Here is a 16,115-nt window from a genome sequence, read left to right as displayed (position 1 = left end):
AGGGAAGGTGAGAAATCTAACATCTGGCCAAGAGTAAAACAGCATTATCAGGACTAGATCAGCTGAGTCGTGATTCATTGCTTGGAGCTGGGAATATTGCTGCCCTGAAACCCGCTGGTAAGGATGCAGTGAAAATGGATATAGGGAGGTAAATAACCTTTGGCAAAGGTACAATCTAGCATCTTCCCGACTCTGAAAAGCTTAAAATTCACAGGTGTTGAGAGACAACTATGCATTTCTAAAAAAATCTAAAAATCCAAATAAGGCACTTAAATAACCAGATGCCCCCCTTCAGAGAAACATAACATACAAACGGAGGAGGCTAAAGTGCACTATGTATAAGAATTAATACTTTCAATAGGTATAGAAGGCAAAAGTCACCATTCCCACTTAAGAGATAAGGAAACTCTCTCTTAGTCTTAAGGAGGTTAAGTGATGTACCCAAACCCATCGAGTGAGCAAAAAGTCAGATTCTCATTCTGCTTTTCCCTGGTTTGAAAGAGTAAAGAGGAGCAATCGATGCTAATTAAATGCTGGTAGTTAGAAACTTCACAGATCTATCTAGAAGGGCACCTGAACGGGAGTAGCCAAACTGTTGTTACTAGGAGGCCACTGAACACGACCAGTTCTGAGGAATGAGGACGGGAAGCATACCAGGAGGCACAGGGGTTTTTTGCTTCCTCACCTCTGGAATGCTTGAATCAGAATATGATTCTTCTTCTGTCCCAAGAAATTAAGTTTCACATAACTTCAAACTCTTCAGAAATTGAGGGCTGCTTATAGTCTTAGTTATAAAAAAAAAAAAAAAAAAAAATCATTCCCTTGGCCTGCACCAAAGAGTGATTTCGTAATAGTGGTTACCTCTGAAAAGGAAAGAAAGGAAAGAGGCAGACAGGGACTTTCAACTAAAACCATAATGTTTAATCTCTTAGAAGTATGAAAAATCTGAATAAAAACAATGGCACGATATTAAGAGGTATAAAGCTAGCTGATGGGCATAAAAGCATTTGTTATAGTATCCTATTTTCTTCTCTAAATTCATGAAATATCTCCCAATTTAAAAAAATATTTTTAAAATTAAAAGATAATTTTAATTCCACAGTGCAAGTGAATTTTATTCATTATTCATTAACTATATGCGAGTTAAGTGGTGGCTGTGTGCTAGTCACGCTTCTAGACGCTACAAGCAAGACCCACAAAATCACTGCCTCCATGGAGATGACGTTCTTGTCAAGGCAGACAGGAATCAAACAAGGCCATTGCAGTGAGTGTTAAGTGTGTAACAAGAACAAAACAGAGGAATGTGATAAATAGGGACCCAGAAATTGTTGATTCTCATGAGGTAGACAGGAAGAGGAACATGGCTGAGGAGTTGGCATTTGATCTAACACGTGAATAATAAAAACAAGTCGGGCTTCCCTGGTGGCGCAGTGGTTGAGAGTCCGCCTGCCGATGCAGGGGACGCGGGTTCGTGCCCCGGTCCGGGAGGATCCCACATGCTGTGGAGCGGCTGGGCCCGTGAGCCATGGCCGCTGAGCCTGCGCGTCCGGAGCCTGTGCTCCACAATGGGAGAGGCCCACGTACCACAAAAAAAAAACCAAAAAAAAAAATAATAATAAAAACAAGTCATTCAAAGAATAAGGAAAAGAGTACTTCATGAAGAGCAATCAGAGCATGCAAAGGCCCGGAAGGCTTACAGCACTCTAAGAACCGAGAGTGGCCCAGGCTTGTTAAGTCATAGCAAGCAATGTGGTGACACATGTGGTCAGAAAGGTCGGCAAGAGGGCTTTGTAGTTATGCCAAGAAACGTAGCTTTTATCTGAAGTGCAATGGATGGAGGGTTGAGGGAGAGGGTTTAAGGAAGGGTACAAGGTATATATATATATAAAACATGTGAAATATATTACAGTGTACTGACAAGTGGAAAAAGCATATTAAAGAACACTATGGGGCTTCCCTGGTGGCGCAGTGGTTGAGAATCCGCCTGCCGATGCAGGGGTCACGGGTTCGTGCCCTGGTCCGGGAAGATCCCACATGCCGCGGAGCAACTAAGCCCGTGAGCCATGGCCGCTAGGCCTGCGCGTCCGGAGCCTGTGCTCCGCAACGGGAGAGGCCACAGCAGTGAGAGGCCCGCATACCACAAAAAAAAAAAATAAATAAAAAAAAAATAAAGAACACTATGATAGTAACACGTTTGTCCCCAAAATGCATATTGTTCGCAAGGCAGAAGTTGGGAAACATTTATTCAAATGTGGTGGGATTTCAAGTAACTTTATTATATTTTCTATCTACATGTGCTATCTGTCTACATGTTCTTCCTTTTCTTTCATTGCCCAGACACTAAACCTTACTTCTAATCCAGTACTCTTTCTGGTGAATCATAGCATCCTTCCCATATCTGGCTGTCCTGATAAATGGTTTAGAGAGAGTTCTGCTGGCCCTCAGGCTCAATTTGGATCATCCCCTGTAAGTGCCTGATTTGGGGGCCTCGGAGGGAGGTGATGGTGGGGTTTCATTTTAAATATGTCAAGTGTGAGATGTTTCTATCAGTTAGGACAGCCATAGAAAAGGACCACACACTGAGTGGCTTAAACAACAGAAATTAATTTTCTCACAATTCTGGAGGCTGAAAGTCTAAAATCAAGGTGTTGGCAGCGTTGGTTCCTTCTGAGGTCTCTCCTTGGCTTGTAGATGATTATCTTTTCTTTGTGTCTTCACACAGTGATCCCTCTGTGTGGGTCTGTGTCCTTCACCTCTTCTTATAAGGATAACACACCTTTTAGACTAGGGCCCACCCTAACAACCTCATTTTAACTTAATTACCTCTCTAAAGAACCCATCTTCAAATATAGTCACATGTGGAGATACTGGGGTTTAGGACACCAACATATGAATTTAGGGGGTAGGGAGAAGGGGACAAATGCAGCTCAGAACGATGTCCATCCAGGGGGAGACTTTCAGAGGATGTTACAAACATGGCTCTGCAGCTGAGCAGAGTACACTGGCCTGGAGGTAAAGACTTGGGAGTCTTTTCTGTGTAAATGCACTCACCCTAGGAGAGCCTGTAGCATCAGGAGAGTCCATGACAGAGGGACGCCAGGGAAAAGAGCCTATGAAAGAGATAGGGAAGGCCTGACCCAAGAAGTAGGAGGACAATTAGGAGAGACTGAGGACATGCGAGTTTCAAGAAGGAGAGTGGTCATTAGTGTCAAACTCTAGGTTCTGAAACCATATCCTACAAACAATCCTTCTAGGGCCCCTCTCGGATTGATTGCACCTCTACCGTCGGCTCAAGGTCACCACCATGGCTCCCACTGGCAATAAAACAATCAGGCCACCATCGAAGGGTGGTGGACACAATATGATTCTAACCCCTTTTAAATGTTATCTCCTTTTAGCATCCTTCAAAATCTTTCAGCATTAGCGACACCGAATTGTCCCTGCATACTTGCCCAAAGCGCAGTGGCCTCTGGCCCTTTGTGCATGTCACCTCCCCACCCAGGAATGACCTTTCCATTACTCTGCTCATCCTGATCCTACCATCCTTCAAGGACAACACCACCCTTAGCAATTTCTCCATATGAAGTTGATTTCTATGTGTGTCTATCTGCTGCACTGGGGCTGTGGACTCCTTAGGGAAAATCCTTTCTATTATTCATCCCTGGCACCCCTTGAAGCCTGCCGTGGTGCCTCGTATATAGCAGGTGCTCAAAAGAGGGCTTTTTGCATGAACGAACTAATGTTGTTTTGTATCAGACAGAATTAAATAGAATCCAGCAGCCGGCATTTAAAAATGTTAATGCTACTGACTCACCTGCTTGGGGGAAGGGATGAGTTTTCTTTGAAGACTTAGTAACTTTCACATCTGCCAGATGTGCCGTATCCTCTTTAATGTGGTCACTTTTATTACAAGGAGAAACAGTTACTCATGATTCAGGTATTTTCATACAGTTGGATTATTATGTCTGAAAATTAATATTGTTCTGTCCTTTGATATTTACCTCAGGGCCAGTAGAAACGTAACTATCCTCACTCTGTATTTGTGTTCAATCTAATCACTTAGCAAGAGGATTAGAGCCAGTACACACTGATTTTTTTGAAGACTTGGGAGTGATTTTTTTTTTTATTCTGACACTGTAAATATTTTCCAAATGTATTAATATATGATCATTATTTCTTAATATTTTAATCTTCTTAACATGTTAACATTCTTAACATGTTCTTAGTCTCTGAATACTGAGGGTAATATATACATAAGGCTGTACACTTGTACACAAAATTTTTTCTATGATGCTTTATTGTAATTACATGTACAGATAAGATAGGGTACTGCTTCCTTCAAAACCTTCATTAAAGTCAAATTGGAATCTTATTGTGGATTAAGGATGTTAAGCCATTAATTACTGTAATTCCTTACATATGATGCTATTCAAAACCTTTCCAAACCCATCAACTCATGTAACAACACTTTGAGATAGTTTGGCTAATGTTATCACCACCATTTTACGCACTAAAAAAAGGGACACAAGATATTAAGAAGATGTAGTAAGTTATCAGACCCATGACACAAACAGGTTTCCTTTCCTCGATTCCGTGTACTTGCCAAAGACTATATAAACCTCATTACACAAATAATTCATGATTAGATTAAATGACCTTTAAGGTCTCTTCTAATTCTGAGATTCTATGAGTCCACAGATAAATATATTCCTTTCAATAGTCCTTCACATACCAACCTTTATTTTGTATTAGCTGTAGTGCTTAATGGTTAAGAGCCAGTGATCTGAAGTGAATCTGAATCATAATATTCCAGCTAGGCCAATTATAATATTGCTTTAGTCAAGTTATATAATTTTTCTGAATTTCATTTTTCTCAACTGTAATTTGGGGATAATAATAGTACCTGCCTTCTGAATTATTATGAAGCTTCGATGAAATCATACCTATAGAGTCCTTAGCAAAGTACCTAGGACATATTAAGCACTCAATAAACACTAGATGCTATAATTAATGTTGCTGCTGCTATTATTATCATTATTAAATTTGAGGATATATATGTACTTTTAGAACTATGTCCTAAGGATAGTAAGAACAAACTAGTTAAACATCTTCCCTCGATGAATTTTATACAAACCAGGGTCCTGAAATATAGTTAGCCAGTTGATCATTCATGTTGTAGAAGCCAGAGCATTTAGATGCCCTGGAACTGGAATTCAACCATGAATTAAAACACCTAGTCTCCTGACTGTAATAAAGACAAATTCTCTAGTGGAAATGGTTCACCAAAGATTTATTAAAACTTTCCTGTAGGAGAAAAAGATTCAGAGGTTTTCACTATAGTAGAAAATACATAGAATCAGAACTTAAACCTCAAAGCTTTCATCTTTCTTTATGAAATTCAACAGAAGTCCTTTTACGAAGTGTTAATCCAGTTAAATATTTACCAAACCTTACTCTCAGCTGAAATGGGTGTAAAATCTCAAATTAGGAAGTCTCCTTTTTGGTTAACTCCCATCAGATTCGGCTGCAGTATTTCCCATTACTTGCATTTTAAGGAGAAGAGCATTAGCACAAAATTTCAGTATCAGTGTTGGAAATTGACAAACCGGTGAAAAGGAAAACATGACAGTCAAAGATAGAGTGGATTTCCTGTGTGTGCTAAAAAGAGAAAACCATTTCTTTGGCTATTACGGATACAATTAAAGTAAAGCTTTAAGATAATGTTTCTATCAGAAGTTGAAGGGATGAATATCAAACCCCTATTATGAGGCAAATATACATATATCTTATCAATTTTTCTTTACACAACCTTATAACAAAAGAATATTATTCCTTATCAACCTAAAATTGTGCAGAGACCTAAAGAAGTGAGTAGCCTACGGTCACATAGCTGGTGAAATATAAAAGTGGATTCAAGTCCCAGAGCCCAAGACCCTCACCTAGCTCAGACTGTTCTTTTTTATTTATTCAACAAAAGTTCATGGAAGTATATCATTTTAAGTTTATTAGGAATCAGCTGGAGAAACAGTGGTGGACGAGACATTGTCCCTACCCTCTGTGAATTTATAGTCCTGGAAGAGAGAGAAACAAATGTGCTAAGACAGCAGTAAGAGAAGTGAAAAAAGGAAGCAAAAGAGGGGCTACTAATTCAGATCTCCTCTCTCATTACAGGTCTGAAAGAGGGTTGCATTTTCAAAGAAGCACGTAATACAGCATACAGGTTTACAAGTATACAGACTGTGAGCACATCGAGGTTTAATTTCACTAGCAGGACCCCAGCAATCCAATCCCTAAGCAAACACCCAGGGCTGATCTCCAGAGATGTTTCTGAATCTTAACCAGTACCTCCACAGTTCCCAACCCAGGATGGATTTCAGCATGAGGATGAGAAGAATGAGAAAGAAGGCAACTGAATGACTCTAAACTATAGCTTAAAACGAAAAATCAACTCCCCTCTCAGAGATACTTGTTAACTTCCAATATCCCAGTTGAACTTTAAAGGACACTTCTGTTTTGGTTAAGGGAGAGTATAGATCGACACAACAAGGTCAAACATATTAGAGTTAGTTACTTTATACCCTTTCCCACACCAGCACGCCAGCCAGCAGCTAGACTAAGGGGGAGTCAGCTATGCTGAAACTAGAGTGAGCTCAAAATTATAAAAGCTCACACATAGCTTTCACCGTCTGTAGGTTCTCTCTTTCCATGTCACACTGACCCCATATACAGTCATTACGTTCTCGCCACACTCACTCTCCTTTGTGCCATGTTCTTTTATCTGAGTTGGGAAGCTGGGGTGTTCAACTCTCCTTTGTTCATTCATCATCAGAAGTTTAGTGGGCTTCCATTATGTGCCAGGCAACGTACTGTGGGTTGGAAATACCAGAAAGAGAATGAAGGGTCCCATCTTCTCCCACATACATACTAACAGTCTACTGCTTGGGCAACAGACTGCTAAAGCAGTGTTAGCAAAGAATGGTTCAAGGGGTTGAACTAGCCCAGGAATGGCAAATAAGCTAGGTGAAGAAAACAACGAGGAGCCCTAGAGTCAGGCTGTCGACACTCAAATCTTGATTCCACTAGCTGTTGGACCTTGAGCGAGTCATTTATGTCCTCTGTGCCACAGTTTCTCCAGCTTAAAAATAATGATAATAACAATCCCTAGCACCTCATGTTGTGCGATGGTTTAAAAAGAGAGTACATATTGATTATCTAGAACAATTCCTGGCACATGATAGGTGCTCAATAAATATTGCCGTGTCTTTCTCACCAAGTGATTAGTACTTATGCTGGTTGGGGTTATTTGGATGTAGATGTGAAGTCAGGAGTGCAAAAGGTGTATTAGGGAGTAATACCTGTAAAAGGAAATGGAGAGGAAGTGAGATTGCATAGAGGGAACTATCTGACAAGCCCGTCTAGGAGCTCTAGAGCAGACTGCCCCTTAGAGGTGTCTCACAGTGGGCACAGATGGCTGGGCACTTATACCACAGCCCCGCCCAAGGACTGAAAGAGTACAGCCTCAGTTCAAAAGTTCAGACAGACCCCAAAGGACCGAACAGCAGAGGGCCGCTAACTAACCATACTGCCGGCAGCTGGGCAGCAAGTCCTTTCCTGAAAGGAGACCTGGGCGGGTGTTTCCAGGTTGGCCGTAGCAGTCACTGTCTGGGGTGCTGATTCAGAAGGATTTGGAGGGAAGTGCTGGAATTCAGTGGGGCTAAGGCAAGTGGAGGCATCATGACTGCTTAAGACTTCAGCCACGGCTCTTGAGCAAGCAGGAGAGGCCCACCTGCCACGAATTGGCCCTACTGAAACAGACTGTCTCAAAAGGCTCCTCCGCCTCTGACAAACTCAGCTCTTTATTCCTTCTTCAGCAGTTTCTTTTAGAACCCAAGGATGCCAAGAGGGCCCTGGCCCTAGGACTCTGCTTCTCTCTACCACAGTGCTATATATACCATGCTCTTCTAAGGGAGGGGAAAGCAGCCAACTGTCCAGAGGCTCAGGATTTACAGAATCATAGAGTACTAGTGGATCAAGGCCCCGCCCTTAGCTTTGGCTCTGTGTGTCCTTTCCAGAACCTCTTCTAAGGCCCAGAGTTTCTCATTTGCATTCAGCCTGTCAATCTAGATCTAGAAGAATGACAGTCTACTTAGAGCAACACTAATTACTTACGCCCCAGACTTATTCCAAAATGCATTTACAGAATCTTTAAAAACAATATAACTAGCCTACTCCTAATAAAGGCTTTATCTAAATTACTGATGCACTTGTAAGGGAAACAAAATATAGATAGAGTACAACAACTATGGGGAAAGTTTCTAGAAAAGGCGGACTTTGGATAAAAGTAAAATGCTATCAGGGAACAAAATCAGAGTTATCAGCTCAAACAGGTGACGGATCTTTTAGCACTTAAATATTTGCTTGTTGTTTTGCAACTGTGCTTTCAGTAGGAGGGAATCTGTGATTTGTAATACAGCTCATTTTTGCTGTCCATTGTATTTCATTTATGGTTAAGCACAGTGAGGATCTGGGCTGTGGCAGGTGTGTGTTCAGCTGCACCTGGCAGAGAGCAGGAAAGCTGAACAGCTGATGGCAATACCTAGTTCCATCTCTCACCTGGTGGCAGCCACCTGCAGGGAGGTAAATCTCCTAGGAAGAAACTAAAAGTCTCAATTGCAACTTTAAAGTCTTAAACTTCAGAACTCTACGTGCACACAAAAACTAAAACAACCTCTGATGTTGATACCTGAATTCTGGATTTTAAATGTTTTCAAATTTTTAAAAATATTTCTTCAGGCTTCCCTGGTGGCGCAGTGGTTGATAGTCCGCCTGCCGATGCAGGGGACGCAGGTTCGTGCCCCGGTCCGGGAAGATCCCACATGCCGCGGAGCGGCTGGGCCCGTGAGCCGTGGCCGCTGAGCCTGCGCGTCCGGAGCCTGTGCTCCGCAACGGGAGAGGCCACAACAGTGAGAGGCCCGCGTACAGAAAAAAAGAAAAAAAAAAAAAATTTCTTCGTGAAGCATAATTGTTGGTTATGAACAGTGCCTAGAATGGAGCTGGTTTCTCAGTTCGATAAACGGTTGCTGACTGTGTAAGAAATAACAAAGCAAAGCTGTCTTCCATCCTTGAAGTTCATGAAGCAGATTTACCAAGTTTAAGACCACACACTTCACACTCTATATGTTGGTCCTAATGTCCTCTCTGTTATTCTAAATCATGGACTCATCACTCTTTTCCTACTAAACTACCCCCCCACACACACCTGCCTTAACATCATCAACTTTGACAACACCTGCTCCTGGTCCTTGTTCCCACAAGCCTGTGATAACAGAGATACCCATCAGGGCCCTTGGTTTGAGCTTCCCATCCCTCACCTCACCTTCGAATTTAGACTGCAACTCACTTTGAAAGTCAAGAAAGTAAGTGACCCAGAGGTGAACCTTGGGGCAGTTCCAACTGAACTGGGAATGAGATTCCTCCAAAAGGCCACAGCCATGGCCAGAGACACCGTTCTCATTTCCAGGCAACAAAGTCCCAGGGAATACTCTGTGACTCATCCTCAGCAGCTGTTTCAAGGGCACTGAGCTCTGCAGGCTGAACAGGTGGGGGTCTGTCTTATTTATTCGACAGAGCTTTTCACAGTCAAGTGCCAGGAGACATGAAAATTACAGTCATAGCTCTTAAGAAACTCCTCAAGAAACACAGGGTTGGCCTTGGGCAAATTTTGATAGCAGGCAATTGGCTTTAAGGCCCTCCAACTTCATTTTTTGACAATCCTCTTGGCTCTATGATACTCCTGATAATCACACTCCAACTCTCCCCTAACATATATTACCATGTACCTATCGGGAAATACCTGTGAGCATCTGAGAAGGCTGCTCTGACACTAGCTGGGACTAGTTGCCCCCTTTTCTGTGATCTTATTGCAACATACTGTGGCCCAAATCATATTGCAGTATCGCCTATGATCCATGTATTTGTCTACTTGATAGACTGTAAGATCCCTAAGGGCAGGCACCAAGTACTACTCATCTTAACCGAGCACATAGGAAAGTAGCTGAATTGTAATTGACGTGCATTGAAGTCTTAGACGGAAATTATGGAGGATAATGTTATTTGGAGAGATTAAAATGTAAAGATTCTTTATTAAAGCAGATATCCTTTTACTCACATTTTAAAATGAGCAAATTAGATGAGCCAATAATTCACCAAAATGCAAATAAACAAATAAGAAAAAGTTCAGCATTACTAATAAAGAAAATACAAACAAGTTACAAGTTTCTGAGCCGCAAACTGCCAAATATTCCACACACACACACACACACACACACACACACACACACACACACACCCCTTCTTTTAAGATTTTCAATATAAATTGCCAGCAGTGTAAGGTCCTTGTTACTATAACCTCATCAACTTTTACGTATGTATGCATGTGGGTGTGTATGTGTGTGTGGTGTGTGTGTGTATACACACACACACACCACACACACATATACACATGCACACACACATATATATATATACACCCTGTTTGAGAACATTTGCCCTTTAATTTGCATTTAAAATCACTTTCTTTAAATATTTTAGTTACAAGCTCTGAATAGTGAAGACATAGTAGATACTGCAAGCACCTCAGTATTGGTTCCCAACCCCAGGCCTTGCTTCTTCATTCAAGAGACAAATGAGCACTCTACACTAAACTGGAGCCCTAGTGTCAAGTGTTAGCAGCCTCAGGCCTTGATGCAGTTGGATATTCCAATGACTGTGCCCAGACCTAGTGGACACAGTACCGGAGAGGTGACATCAGCCATTTCCCCACTGTGCACTAACAACTTGTGATTGGTTTCTGCCATAGGCCATCCTCCCCCAGACCTGTGCTCTGAGGAGGAAGAACCAAGGCCCTGCTCCCTAAGAGCTGTAATGCAGGAAGGAACAGAACTGCCTCTTTAGGCAACGTGCTTACACCACTGAAATTTAAAAGCTCAAGTCAAGCTGAGCCAGTCTACAGGCCTCCCTCACCCCAATCCCTATATATATATATATATATATATATATATATATATATATATATAGTCAGGTCATTCAAGATGGCTGTTCTCTCTATATATATATATATAGTCAGGTCATTCAAGATGGCTGTTCTCTTGCTCGCTGTACATCCCCTGCTCAACCAGTCCCTGCTTCACTCACACTACTACCCAATCCTCTTAATTAGAGAGCTTCATTAGATCCTGATAACTGATAAGCCCGCCTGACAACAATCTGCCCTATAAATAGTAGCCTCCTTCTCCCCTGGGGTAGCGAAAGCTGCTGTCATGTCTTGCTCACCTTCTGCTGTACACAGTGGAGGTGCTGCTCCAGGACATTGCTTTGGGCTGGTAAGATTCCATGTCCATTAAGCCACTGATATCTCTATCACTGTCTCGGGGCTCTTTCTTCAGTCTCGAGGCTGGGCGATTACAAGAAATGCAGGCCTATGGGGTGTAGTCCAACATATGTATATATATATATATATTTTTTTTTTTTCCTATTCTCCTAATCCTACCTCTAGAAATCTGACCTTAGGAAAAAAAATCAGATACAGATGAATAACATTATGATATGCTGGCAGTATTGCTTACAATAGTGAAAAAAATGGAAACAGCTTATCCTATCGTATGCAGGAAAGTGGTTGTTAGATCAACCAAGTTCATCCAACAATTGAAAACAAACTTGATAAGGATACGTAATGACATGAATGAAAGCTAATGATAAAGTATTAAGTGGGAGACTGCAGGAAAAAACAATTATTTTAAAAAGAGAGTAGTCAACCAGAAAAATGGTAAAAGTCATGTAAAATGAAGTCTAAGAATTGAATAGCTTATTACTTTGGCAATTTAGGAGACCAAATTTATCCTCAGCAAAAGTATTTCTTTGTCTTTATCTTTTAAAAAAGCCAGTTGCTTTTCTGAGTGTCTAACCAGCTCCTGGGCTCTCTGAGAGCTAGAGGTAAGAGGAAAGCACACAACATTGAAGTCGAATATGGATTTAAGGTCTTGATTTCACCACACATTACCCTCATAGGTCTCATAACCTTGGAGACATTAATTAAAATTTAATCCTCAGTTTTTACATCTGTCAAATGAGAATAATACTTGTAAAGAGTCTATCTAGCAGAGTAACTAGCAAATACTGATGATAATCTTTTCCATTTTTTGCATATTAAATATATTTATAATTACCTGTCCCACTCAGCTTCTAACTGGACATTAACCAGGGGAAACTAATCCTTGACCATAGTTAATGGGACCAGGTTAACTGACCCTAGAGGAGGCCCATCCATAAACTAATCTGATTCAATCAAAATTTCTCACCTGAAAATCTGAATAGCAGAGGAAAGTTCCAGTAACTGGAAGGAAGTAGAGCTGAAACATCAGAATACAGACTTGAAGCTGATGGCTACAGTAATATATAGGATAAATAATATTGAAAGTTCATTAAGAGAAGAGTAGCAGACATGAAAAGAAAGGAGTGAGGAGAGTGCTTATACATTCCTGTAACAAATTATCACAGGCTTCTCAGGCATGCCAGCCCAGGGTCAGGCTGGACATGGCTGGGGGCTTCTGCAGAGCTATTCTCCCCTGTGGGCCTAGTGGTCCCTTGAACTGGTAGAACCTCACCCTGGAGTTTGCCTGTCTCTCCCACAAAGCTTCAGCCCCCAGAAAAGCCTCAGCCCCTTAGTTTGGCCCATGGATGCTAGCTGGGCTGTCTATGCCAACCCAGGCCCTCCAGCCAGGTACCACCCAACCCTTCTGCTCCATCAGCCCCTGGCCTTGGTGGCTTCCACCATACCTCTACCCTCTGAGTTTTGCATGTCCCACTAACCCAGGCAGGCAGTGGGTAGAGGCGGGAGCTTCCAGCTGCATCTGTGAGGGCAGAACAGTAACTCCCCCCTGAGGCGCCTACCCCCAATAAAAGCAATTCTAACCTTACAAAAATATTCTCAAGCTCAGTGACTTAAAGCAACACAAACTTATAATTCTGGCGGTCAGAAGGCTGAAATGGGACTCACTGTGTTTCAATCAAGGTGTTGGCAGAAATGCATTTCTCCCAGAGGCTCTAGAGGAAAAGTCAATCCCTTGCCTTTTCTAGCTTCTTCAAGGCCCCTACTTTCCTTGATTTGTAGCCTCCTTCCAGCTACATCATCACTCCAACCTCTGCTTCCATCATTACATTTTCTCTCCTACTTCTGCTGTCACATGGCCTCCCCTACTAGGTCCTATTACGATCTTCAGACATCCCTTTTATAAGGACTCTAATGATTACACTGGACACATCCAGATAATCTCCCCATCTCAAGCTCTTTAATCACATCTCCAAAGTCCCTTTTGTCTACATCCTAATTCCCTTAGCCTGCCATATTACCTTACATGACATCTGGGAAGCATTATTAGCCTACCATTGTGACCACGCAGCCTCAGACTATTTCCAGCCCTGACTCTATAAGGTTGCTTATTGTAATCTCATGTGGCAGAAATAATGCCTTTTCCGAGGCACATAGGAAGTCTATGCTCCTCAACCCTTTTGCAGTTAGATTGGGGCCAAGTGAGAGATTTAGGCTAATGGGATGTGTTCAGAAGGGAGATGAGCCCTTGCTTCTCAACATGTGGTCTGCAGGACAGCAGCAACACCATCATCTTGGAGCTTCTTAGGCTCCACCTGAGGCCTCTGAGTCAGAATCCTAATTTCAATGAGATCCCAGGTGATTCTGATGCACATTAAAGTTCAAGAAGCACTGATATAGGCCACTTCCAACCCTGGCACTTAAAAATACAAAATCCAATCCTCTAGCTGTCCTCTTCCTCTACTGCAGTGACCTCAGAGGCCAAGAGTTCCAGGTCGCAAAGCTACAAAACAGAGGCCTCCCAAAGCACAATATAACATAAGCAAAAGATAAACTTCTAAGTTAAGGCACCAAAATTTAGGGGATTGCCTATTGCGGCAACAACTTTTTTTTTTTTCCCCGCTGTGTTGGGTCTTCGTTGCTGCACACGGGCTTTCTCTAGTTGTGGTGAGCAGGGCTACTCTTCGTTGTGGTGCACGGGCTTCTCACTGTGGTGGCTTCTCTTGTTGTGGAGCACGGGCTCTAGGTGTGCGGGTTTCGGTAGTTGTGGCACATGGGCTCATTAGTTGTGGCTTGCAGGCTCTAGAGCTCAGGCTCAATAGTTGTGGCACACGGGCTTAGGTGCTCTGTGGCATGTGGGATCTTCCCGGACAAGGGATCAAACCCGTGTCCCCTGCATTGGCAGGCAGATTCTTAACCACGGCGCCACCAGGGAAGCCTGCAGCAACTACTTTTAATTATCCTGGTTTTCAGTAAGATATTTATTTGAGCTAGCTTGGGTAGATTTGTTTCTTGCAATCAAAACTTTGCCCACAACAGCAGTTCTCAAACAAGTGTGCATCAGAATTACCTGAAGAGCTGCTTAAAACAAATTGCCGGGCCCCACCCCCTAGGGTTTCTGATTTACTAGGTCAAGGGTGAGGCACAATAACTTGCATTTCTAACAAGTTCCCCAATTATGCTGATGCTGCTGGCCCTGAGACCACATTTTGAGAGCCACTGGCTTACAATTTCACTGTTAGAAGCTTGCCATCACTATTTAATTCAATTCAGACAGTATAAACCAGGAGTCTGCAAACTATTGCCCATGGGCCAAATCTGACCCATTGGCAGTTTTCACGAATAGTTTATTGGAACTTTGGAACATATCCCTATCTATTTATTTATCATCTATGGCTGCTTCCTCACTACAAAGGCAGAGTTGAATCACTGCAATAGAGACCATATGGCCTGCTGCTATGTACTGAGTGTGGATTAGTTGAGAGCTAATCCACTAAATTGGTTGGGTGGCACTTATAATAGTCTCTATACAAATTCACATGTTGATCTAATCACCAAAGTGATGGTATTAGAAGGTGGGGCCTTTGGGAGATGCAAGTCATGAGGGTGGGGCCCTCATGAATGGGATCAGTGCCCTTATAAAAGAGACCCCCAAAGAGCTCCCTTACCCCTTCTGCCATAGGAGAACACAGCGAGAAGATGGCTGTCTATGAACCAGAGAGCAGGTTCCCACCAGACACCAAATCTGCTGATGCCTTGGTCTTGGACTTCTGGCCTCCCAAACTGAGAAATTTCTGTTGTTTATAAGCTACTCAATCTGTCATATTTTGTTATAGCACCCCAAATGGACTGACACCCACAAAACCTAAAATATTGACTGCCTGGCCCTTTACAGAAATGACTGCTGATCTCTGATATAGACGACAGTGGAATTGTTTTCCTTATATTATCCTGAGACTACAGGACATTGATTTACTTGAGTATATTCGTTGATCATTCTCTACTTCTACTATGCCATTTTCACTTTGACAACAACCACAAGAAATTTATTTGAAAACTGGTATTTACTATTACTATTATGTCCCTAGTAAGAGCATTTGTTATCAAGTACAAGTCTCCCCAACATGGAACTGGAAAGATTCTTGGGAAGCAACAGGATTTTCAAAGCGCTTGTAAAAGTTGGCAAAGTCAGGGTTGTTTTAGTATATGTAGAAGAGTGCTGAGGCAGAAGGGGTGTTGCACAAATGAAAACCAGGCATTTTTCAATGTTATAAACACTCTCTTGATTACCTCATGACCTATCTGCTTGAGTTACAAATCAAAATGGGCCTCTATGTCTTTCATCACTCTAGGGTCAACCTAGTTTATTAAAATTAACCTGACTGTTATCCTCCAGAATGGTACATAAGCCTATAATATATGCTCTTTCCACCCACTTCAAAAGCCCTATGACCCATTTAAAAAAAAAAAAAAATCCTTAAATGTGCCAACCCACACACACACGAAAGCACTGTCTTTTTTTTGTAACTATTCTTTCAGGCTTATGCCTTTTAAAATAGTAGTGTCTGCAGAAATGTCACATCAAAAGAAACTGCCAGAGGTAGAAGTACTTAACTGAAACTGCTTTTATTAGTATATTGGAAGAAATCTGCTGGCCTAAGAATGGAAAAAGGACTGATACTGAATAAAAACACCATGGTGCCAAAGGGAGATTTTTTTTTTTGCTATT

At 42.0% G+C, this 16,115-nt stretch overlaps 1 protein-coding gene across 1 annotated transcript in view; it reads right to left on the bottom strand.

Moving 5' to 3' along the window:
* The window catches only part of KCNA4 (potassium voltage-gated channel subfamily A member 4), an 853,171-nt gene that overhangs the window by 755,777 nt on the left and 81,279 nt on the right, over positions 1-16,115 (bottom strand). The window lies entirely within an intron of this gene.

The sequence above is a fragment of the Kogia breviceps genome, chromosome 7 (genome assembly GCF_026419965.1).
Source record: "Kogia breviceps isolate mKogBre1 chromosome 7, mKogBre1 haplotype 1, whole genome shotgun sequence".
In the NCBI taxonomy this organism is placed as follows: domain Eukaryota; kingdom Metazoa; phylum Chordata; class Mammalia; order Artiodactyla; family Physeteridae; genus Kogia; species Kogia breviceps.
Note: the sequence above shows the minus strand (reverse complement) of the source record. Positions and strands in the feature narration are given on the sequence as shown.